This window comes from Nanorana parkeri, unplaced genomic scaffold, assembly GCF_000935625.1.
Source record: "Nanorana parkeri isolate BGI_ZX_2015 unplaced genomic scaffold, ASM93562v1 scaffold15, whole genome shotgun sequence".
Taxonomy (NCBI): domain Eukaryota; kingdom Metazoa; phylum Chordata; class Amphibia; order Anura; family Dicroglossidae; genus Nanorana; species Nanorana parkeri.
The window spans coordinates 2,784,332-2,793,486 of NW_017306283.1; positions in this window are offsets into that span (position 1 = coordinate 2,784,332).

The window sequence follows — 9,155 nt, forward strand, 5'->3', positions numbered from 1 at the left end:
CCAAAACCAAAACCAAAAATATTTATTTTAACTTTTAAATTTTGTTAAATATTTTATTTAAATTTATTTTTTATAAACTTTTAATTTTTTAATATTTATTTTTATTTATTCATTCATTTTTTATTAAATATTTGTATTTTTTACTTTACTTTTAGGGTCTTCGGGAAAATATTAGAGGTCTAAAAGACCCATGATATTTCCCTTTTAAAATAGAAAAAGAGATTGAGGACACAGAGTCCTCAATCTCTTTTTCTGTATCCCCTGTTATAAATGAACAGGAATCCTCTATACTGAGGGGAGAATTTATCAAGGGAGTTGCTCCACTTTTCTTTAAGTGTCAAATTTTCCACATTTATTTGCACCTTATTTATCAATGCAGTCTAAGCCTTGATAATAAATGTAATTTTGATTAGACATGTTGGGGGGAATTTATCATTGCAATTGCGAGTGTTTGAACTTGCACAGAATATATTTGCACCAGATTTATGATTCCAGTGCAATGTTGTTGATAAATGAGGTTTAATAGACTCCAAGAAAGAAGACTCGTAACTCCAGGCAAAAAGCTTAACTGTCGCACCTTGAAGAAGTGGTCTTGGGGACTTCTTAAGTTGTGTTTGTTTTCTTAGGTGATGCTCCAGTTTCATACAGACCCAGAACAAGTGCAGATGAAAACACGTGCAAAAAACGTGCAGTTGAAAAAGTAGTGCAAGCTCTGAAGAAAACAGGTGCAAAACAGGGGCAAAACACATGTGCAGTTGGAAAAGTAGTGCAAGCTTTAGGCAAAACATGTGCAGTTGGAAAGGTAGTGCAAGCTTTGGTGAAAACAGGGGCACGTGTTAAAAGACAGATTTGCACATAAAAAAAAATGATCTAGAAGGCTAAAACTGTCGTAATTGCTTTGATAAATCCCCCCCTGAGTGTTCCTGTTCATTGATAACATGAGGACAGAGTATGTTTACTATAACCACAATCATGAATGAACAGGAGGTGTTGTAGATCACTTCCCATTCATTTATAATTGAGGATATAGTCAACATACTCTGTCCTCAATTATTCACAAACACTCAGCGATCACTGATCACTGACTGCTTGTACCCGCTCTCCTTCCACGCTCTCACAGGAGGCTGGGCGGGGCGGTGTGGGAGGAGAGCTCAGTCTGCTGTGACAGTGCGGGCTGTCTCCGCCCACACATCGCTCTGTCGATCTGTCACAGGAGGCAGAGACGCCGGCCGCTCACAGCGCTCTCCTCCTGCAGCGCTCGGCCGCCTGTGACAGTTTCTCTCCTCCCCGCTGGGACACAGAGCAGCGCCCAGTGGGGAGGGGAGAATAGGATGCACCACTGTATCGGCCAGAAAATGGCACTTTCGGCATAATGCCAAAAGTGCAATTTTCGCCCGATATGTTTCGGCGGCCTATATATATCTGCATCCCTAATAATAACATATTCGTTTACATCAGTTTTTGCCTCAAATTGATATGGTGTGATAAGGATTACTTCTTTCTTTTTTTTTATAAATTCTTTATTTATAATTTTTGTTTAATAAATACATGGTAACAATCATCATTCTGCTAATATTTATATATGAAAACAGACACTTTCAATTGTTTCCATTTAGCTAATACATTCATTATTGCTCACTTTGTAATGATTCTCACTCCCTCCCATCCTCCTCCCCTCATCTATTCACATATCGCACTAAAACATAACACCCCCCCCCAAAACCCCCATTGTAAGACCCTTATTTTACGTTATCCATATATGCTCTTTATATCTATAGATATCTGTATTAATAGATACATTTTGCTATGTTATTCTTATATTCTTGGGTTTGAGTAAATCTCATCCAACTCAGCCAGGTCTCTCCAAATTTCAATTCTCTATGATATAGAGATGCTGTAAGCTCTTCCATATCTCTCATTTCCGCAACCTTAGAGAACCACAGCTGTGGCTATACCGCCTTTATCAAATACAGGGGTATGCAGATTCTTGCTGCATTAACTAAATGTATAAGCAATGAATTCCTATATCTTTTCTTGGAGAGGGGAGAGACATGTAATAAATATGCTCCCCATCTCTATTCCACTTAATCCTTTAATGTGATGCTTAACTTGATCCCAAAAAGATCTAATTTTGGGACATGACCAAAATATGCATAAAATACTTCCCTCTCCACTTCCACATTTACAACATGTATCTGTCTTAATCTTATGTAAAATAGCCGGAACTCTATACGGCGTGTTAATATTTTATAACCTACTTCTTGGAATCTACTAGAGATAGAGGAGTATTGTGAAAAATATAATATATCATTTCTCTGTTTCACAGTAAACTGTCTTTGTAAATCTCTTTCCCACTTACTGAGGAACAAATGGCAAGATTATTCTGAAGGTTCATTAATCATGTGATATAACTTAGATAGAGAATGCCTCAAAATCCATTTTTCACTACACAATTTCTCAAAAAGGGACCTTATCCTTGTCCCATCATACACTATATTGCCAAAAGTATTGGGATGCCTGCTTTTACACGCATATGAATTTTCATGGCATCCCAGTCTTATTCTGTAGGGTTCAATATTGAGTTGGCGCACCCTTTGCCACTATAACAGCTTCAATTCTTCTGGGAAGGCATCCACAAGGTTTAGGAGTGTGTCTATGGGAATGTTTGACCATTTGTGAGGTCAGGTACTGATGTTGGACGAGAAGGCCTGGCTCGCAGTCTCCGCTCTAATTCATCCCAAAGGTGTTCTATTGGGTTGAGGTCAGGACTCTGTGCAGGCCAGTCAAGTTCCTCCCCCCCCAAACTCACTCATCCATGTCTTTATGGACCTTGCTTTGTGCACTGGTGCGCAGTCATGTTGGAACAGGAAGACACATCTCCAAACTGTTCCAACTAAGCTAGGAGCATGGATATGCTGATGCCTTAAGAGTTCCCTTCACTGGAACTAAGGGGCCAAGCCCAACCCCTGAAAAGCAACCCCACACCATAATCCCCCCTCCACCAAACTTTACACTTGGCACAATGCAGTCAGGCAAGTACCGTACTTCTGGTAACCGCCAAACCCAGACACGTTCATCGGATTGCCAGACAGAGAAGCGTGATTCGTCACTCCAGAGAACACGTCTCCACTTCTCTAGAATCCAGTGGTCGCCAGCCTTACACTACTGCATCCAAAGCTTTGCATTGCACTTGGTGATGTAAGGCTTGGATGCAGCTGCTCAGCTATGGAAACCCATTCCGTGAAGCTCTCTACACAATGTTGTTGTGTCAATCTGAAGGCCACACAAAATTTGGAGGTCTGTAGCTAATTGACTCTGCAGTCATTTTACGTGGCCTACCACTTTGTGGCTGAGTTGCTGTTGTCCCCAGTTGCTTCCACTTTGTTATAATACCACTAACAGTTGACCGTGGAATATTTAGTTGCAAGGACATTTCACGGAACACCTGAATCCAATGATTTGGAGGGTGTCCCAATACTTGTGGCTAGGGATGCACCTATACTTTTCGGGTACCAATGCCGATACTTGGCATATTCATTAGAACTACCAGGGTTGCAGCGGTTGCAGCTGGGACCTGGCTCTGGTGCTCCACCTCTGTCCTGAAATCATTAGTCGATATTGTTTTTGAAAAACTGTCACATGACAATAAACAAAAATGTATCAGTACTTGTACTTGGGCAAGTACCAGTACTTGTACTTGGAAAAATGTTATCGGTGTATCCCTTTATTTATATTTATAAAAACAAAATCATACATGAAAACAGAGATGTACAAATCCCAGGAGCTCCGTGTGCTCCTTATAAATGACAGCTGCCTCCTAACTTTTAAATTTTTCTCTAGTTTAGTCTTGGAGCTAGAAAACTATCGGTACTTGTACTTGTACCGAGTACTGTACTTGGTATCGGTGCATCACTACTTTTGGCAATATAGTGTATCTTCTACGATATTAAGGGTCTGCAATAAGCTATAGAATTGGAGTATCTGCCATCTACATAAGATAGGAGAGAAACTCTCCGAAAGCTCTGATATCGAAGGAACTCCTCCTCGAGGCACAAAATCATAGAATCTAAATTTCCCTCCCTTTCTAATGTTTAAAACTTGTATATCCTGCAGACCTGGTAAAACCATAGGATTACCTAACACCGGAGTCATGGAACAGGTGGCTTTGTCTAGAGTTGTTATTAAAGATGATGATCGCACTGCTCTTAATGTGGGACCTATCAGTGGATGATTCCAACATGATTTAAGGCATGACCTTGATAACCATGATAACCCGGGCAAATACAACTCTATTGATTCTGATTACTTCTTTCTCAAACACATTTCACTAATCAAATTTGCCTCCTCAGGAGCATAGGGGATGACTATTCCTAAACTCAGTGCCCATATGCAAAGCACACACATACCAAATAGCAGCTCACATGCCTCATAAGGGTAGAAAAGCAAAAGGTTGGGCATTGGTGTGTTAGCTATTCACAAATGTTGATGCCTGGTGACCTCACAGTTACAAAGTTTGTCTTTAGATACACTTTAAAGATTCAAAGGCTTTCAATAATTGTTGATTTTAGCTGATTTATTAAAATTAAGTAGACATTCCTTTCTGAACATCTTGTCCCTAAGGTAGGCATGGTTCCTTATCACTAGGGGAGGTTAATTTTAAACCTAATTTCTAAAGAAAATCTTAGATATTGTCCGGAAACCAGCTGTGTGTTTCCTTTTTAAAAAAATAGGATCAGCTTTATTAACTATTCCTTCTCAAATACGTATATTGATCTCTGGCTTCCTCATACTTGCATCTCGCTGCCAATAATCTAGAAGCCCTGGCAATGTTTAAATTGATAGCATTGTAATGTATGGAGTAAATTACCGACATCTTGTGTGGTTTCTGACCAAACATATGATAGGACAAAAGTGAGACAATGTTCCCATGATGTAACAGGTAAAACAGGTAGGGGGGGTGGGGGGCAAGGTGTGTTTGTCCACTCCCAGGGTCATCTGTCTCCCACAAACTGACAGGTCTGTCACAATGTTTCTTTGCCCTGATAATTTGGTGAAATACATGTTTGCAGAGTGGGAGTGGGCTAGTGAATTGTTTGTTGAAACTCCAAAGTTCTTTCTTTTTTCCTTTTATTTATGGGCCATTTTGTAGAATTCTGGACATCGGCAAAGACTTTGAAAAATATGCATTAAATATTCAAATAAAAGGCTTAGACTTTTCAGTAAGCTCCTTATTCAGCTAGAAGAGCTCAATTCCTTCCTGGGTCAAACATGGGTCCTTGTCTAAAGAACTATATTCTCTTAAATCATTCATGCAACATATTTAAAGTAATGTAGTTTTCAGCTGGTCTCACAGTAAGTCAAAATCACCATATATACACATTTTACAATTTTTGACTGTTATTGAATTTTGAACAAAGATGCATACGTATATGTGTTCTTTTTTTTTTTCAATAAGTTTTTACTGTTTTCTTTTCTTTTTTCCCCCAAAAAATAATAACAGATAACTGAGAATGTAGTCAGCAGGGTTACAGATGCTGAACTAAAACAGGAGGCAAACATCCAAGCTTCACATTACAAATACTTATATTATGACTCAATATATGAGTTCTTTTTGTAGCTTTGATGGAATTGCCCACCTGAGGAAGCCCATTGGGTGAAACACGTTGAGGACCTTTAATCACTATGGGGTCTATTCTCTAAGCTGTTGAAGGATCTAGCCGTAGCTTTGGCCGATCCTTCGGCTAGCTTCTGCCCCAGCTGTACGGGCTATATTCACTATAGCCCGTACAGCTCCCGAACATGGCCGAGCGGCTGAGTCGAGCCGAACGCATATGCCGACAGCCTGCTTCTTACAGCTGGGCATGATGTTACGGTTGGCTCCGGCCACTTGCAGAGAGATCAGCGTCCCTGGTTACCAGCTAACCAGGGACACTGATCTCCAAACAGCAAACTCTCCCTGGCGCTTCAGGAGTCTCCTGCTTCCGGCCGCCAAGGAGAGAAACACTGCTGTTTCTTTTTTTTCTTTATTCTGACACTAAGCCGTGTCAGAATAGAAAAAGAAAAAAGTTTTTGCCCATTGGAATGCATTGCTAGATTCCTATTGGCTATTTCAATTTGCAATAGCCTATAGTAAACTAGCATTGTACCCGCCCTCTGCTGCAGTTCTCCATCAGGTCCATCAGCAGAGGGCGGGTACAATGCTAGTTTACTATTGGCTATTGCAAATTGAAATAGCCAATAGGAATCTAGCAATGCATTCCAATGGGCAAAAACGTTTTTTTTTTTTTTTTTATTCTGACATGGCTCCGTGTCAGAAAAAAGAAAAAAAAAAAGGAAAAAGCAGTGTTTCTCTCCTGGGCGGCCGGGAGCGGGAGGCTCCCAGAGCGCCCGGGAGATTTCTTTTTTCTTTTTTTTTTGACGGCAGCAGAGCCGCCGGACAATAGAAAACTATTGGGCGGATGCAGCTGTCACTGCTAGCTCCGCACAATCGTTTTCTATTTACTTTTTTTCAACTTTTTCAACTATTTTTCTGTTCTGCTCGGTCCCGAGGGACCGAGCAGAACAGCCGAGCCGAATGCTGCTAATCGGAATTCGGCTATTCACTCACTGCTGTTCAGCATCTATAAGAATAGGCCGAACAGCAGTGGGTAGCCTGCCGGAGGTTCGGCTCAGCCGATCCAGATGTTGGATTGGCTGAGTCGAACTCCTTCTGCACTTCGGGTTGGCCGAACATGCTGAGCATGTTCGGCCGACCCGAAGCCATGTGAAGCAAGCCGATGTACGGCTGATTTCAGCCAATATACGTACAAGCCTGAAGTGAATAGCCGAACAGTGTTCGGCTCACTTCACTTGGGGTCGGTTGTTAACTCGGCTGCCCTTGGCAGCTTAGTGAATAGACCCATATGTTTTTGAATGGAATCAGAATATGTACCATTAATGTGACAGCTTTGTAACAACACACTACTCTATTGGTGTATGATGTACAAAATTGGCTAGAAGGACCAGCACAGGTAACCATTGGTTTTATCTAAAACGTTTTATTGGTTTTAAATTGCAAAATGTAATTAATAAAAGTTTAAAACTGTTATACATTTGTTGTCTTCATTGCTTGGTCTAATATGTTGACTTGGTTGTTTGGCCCAGAGACAGTCCTCCAGCTAAAACAAGGGCTTGCACAATCATCTTGTTCACATTGCTTGCAGAAGAATGGAACTATAGGGCAGTGAAAGAATGGTGACTTTGCACAGCTTGGGAGGGCCGCATTACCTGCTGTTTTGCATTGCATGGGCAATGGGGGTGCCTGGTATAAACCAAAGGGGATTATTTAGGGGTTTTTTTCTCTTCGAATAATTGTTGTAATTTTCTAATTTTTGTAAATTCACAACTGTTTGCAACATGTGTCCATACATATGTGATCGTACCAGAGTTATTGTTAATATTATTATTATCATTATTATTATTATTATCAATAGTAATAGTTGTACAATGATTTTTCTTTTGGGGGGGGGGTGTCAAAGAATTGTTGAATCATTAAACGTGACCTTACCTGAAAAGTGAAGATTCGCTAACTTATAGGAAGATCTAGCAGTATTATTTAGGTCTAAGCTTTAACCTTAATGATTTGTTTTTTGTCTGGAATCCGTCCTGAAAAACAACAATCCACTTCACTTCCTGTGACTAGGCCCCCCTGTGCCTTCAGCCTCAATGCTGTATATCTGCTGTGTGAAATAATCTAAGGCACTGCAGCCTCTGACTGCTGATGTCTAGCAGATGAGCTATTCACTTATATGCATTTCAGTTATACATTTACCTGTTTTCCTGGTCTTCAGCTTGAAGTAAAAGATGCATTAAATTAGCATGTGGTTGTAGGAGTGGAAACCTAAAAATTTTGGATGACAGCGAAATACAAGAATGCAAAATTCAGAGGTATAGTCATGTTACAGTCACAATTCTGGTCACTACCTGCCGTGTAACTAATACATTTTATCATGTTTGCAGCCTAACAGAACACGTCTGTACTGTCAGCAAAAAGACAATTGAAAATTCCTGGACTCCACTCTGTTGTGAGTTCCTATTATTTCCCTTCAGTGATGAGAATGAGCTCATTGTCTGCACTCTTATGCAGGGATTTGAGGACACCGAGCTCAGAACAGCGGCCAGACAAAACACATTAGTTGTCGCCATAACACTTGCAAGTCAAAATTAATATCCTAGCTGTCATCACTGTTCTTGTGTACAGAGAACCCACACAGAAAAGAGAAAGTCAACATTAAATAATATATTTAATCTGGGCAAACACTAGACATTCGCTAGTCTAGGGGCAACCCTTTCTGCAGCAACTGAACTGTTTGGTGGGCCCAAGCAAAATGCATGAACTATTGTGCAAAGCTTTTAAAGAAAGATCCCAGTTCAGATAAAAGCAATCAATGAAATCATAAGTAAACATTAGTAACATCAAGGTATGAGCACTTGGTTACAGGGTTTATGGAAAGGCCATAGAGTGAGGACATTTTCTGGGTAAGGGCAATGGACTTGGCTATCAATGGACTTGTTCTTAGGAAACATTCGTAGCGACTTCCTAATCCAGAAAATAATAATCATGTACAATTATTGTGCCATATAATACTGAAAAATAATTGTATCAGTGTACAAGAAAATTACATAGGTAGTGAATTTGATCATTCAATTATCCTAATGACAGGGGCAAACATTTAGAAGGTCAGTTTTTTTATGTCCATAGCAATTCATTAGTAAGGGTTGAAATCTTTCAGTACACAGATGGTGCAAATGGCATTAAGCAATGATCAATCCCATACAGGGAGCCTTATTTGATCATCTTTGATTAATCGCCATAGCTGTGATTAAATTTAACATCTCTTTTTGGGTTGGAAAGACTCTTGATGTCTTGGTCTTAGATGTTGGAGGTAATGGCACGGGTGTTTGGTTCATAATGGTCTTGAATCTAACATGAAATTTGACTTATGACACTTATAAAGTGAGTTTCCTGGTTTGGTAATGGTTTGCTAATGGTCTGCTGAGGCAGTGGCGTCATAAGGGGGGTGCAGCCCGCACCCGGGTGCCACCATTGGAGGGCTGACTGACAGTGATTTGGACCGAGAGCCCGACAGTGTCAGAAGAGAGGAGGGGACCCGGCG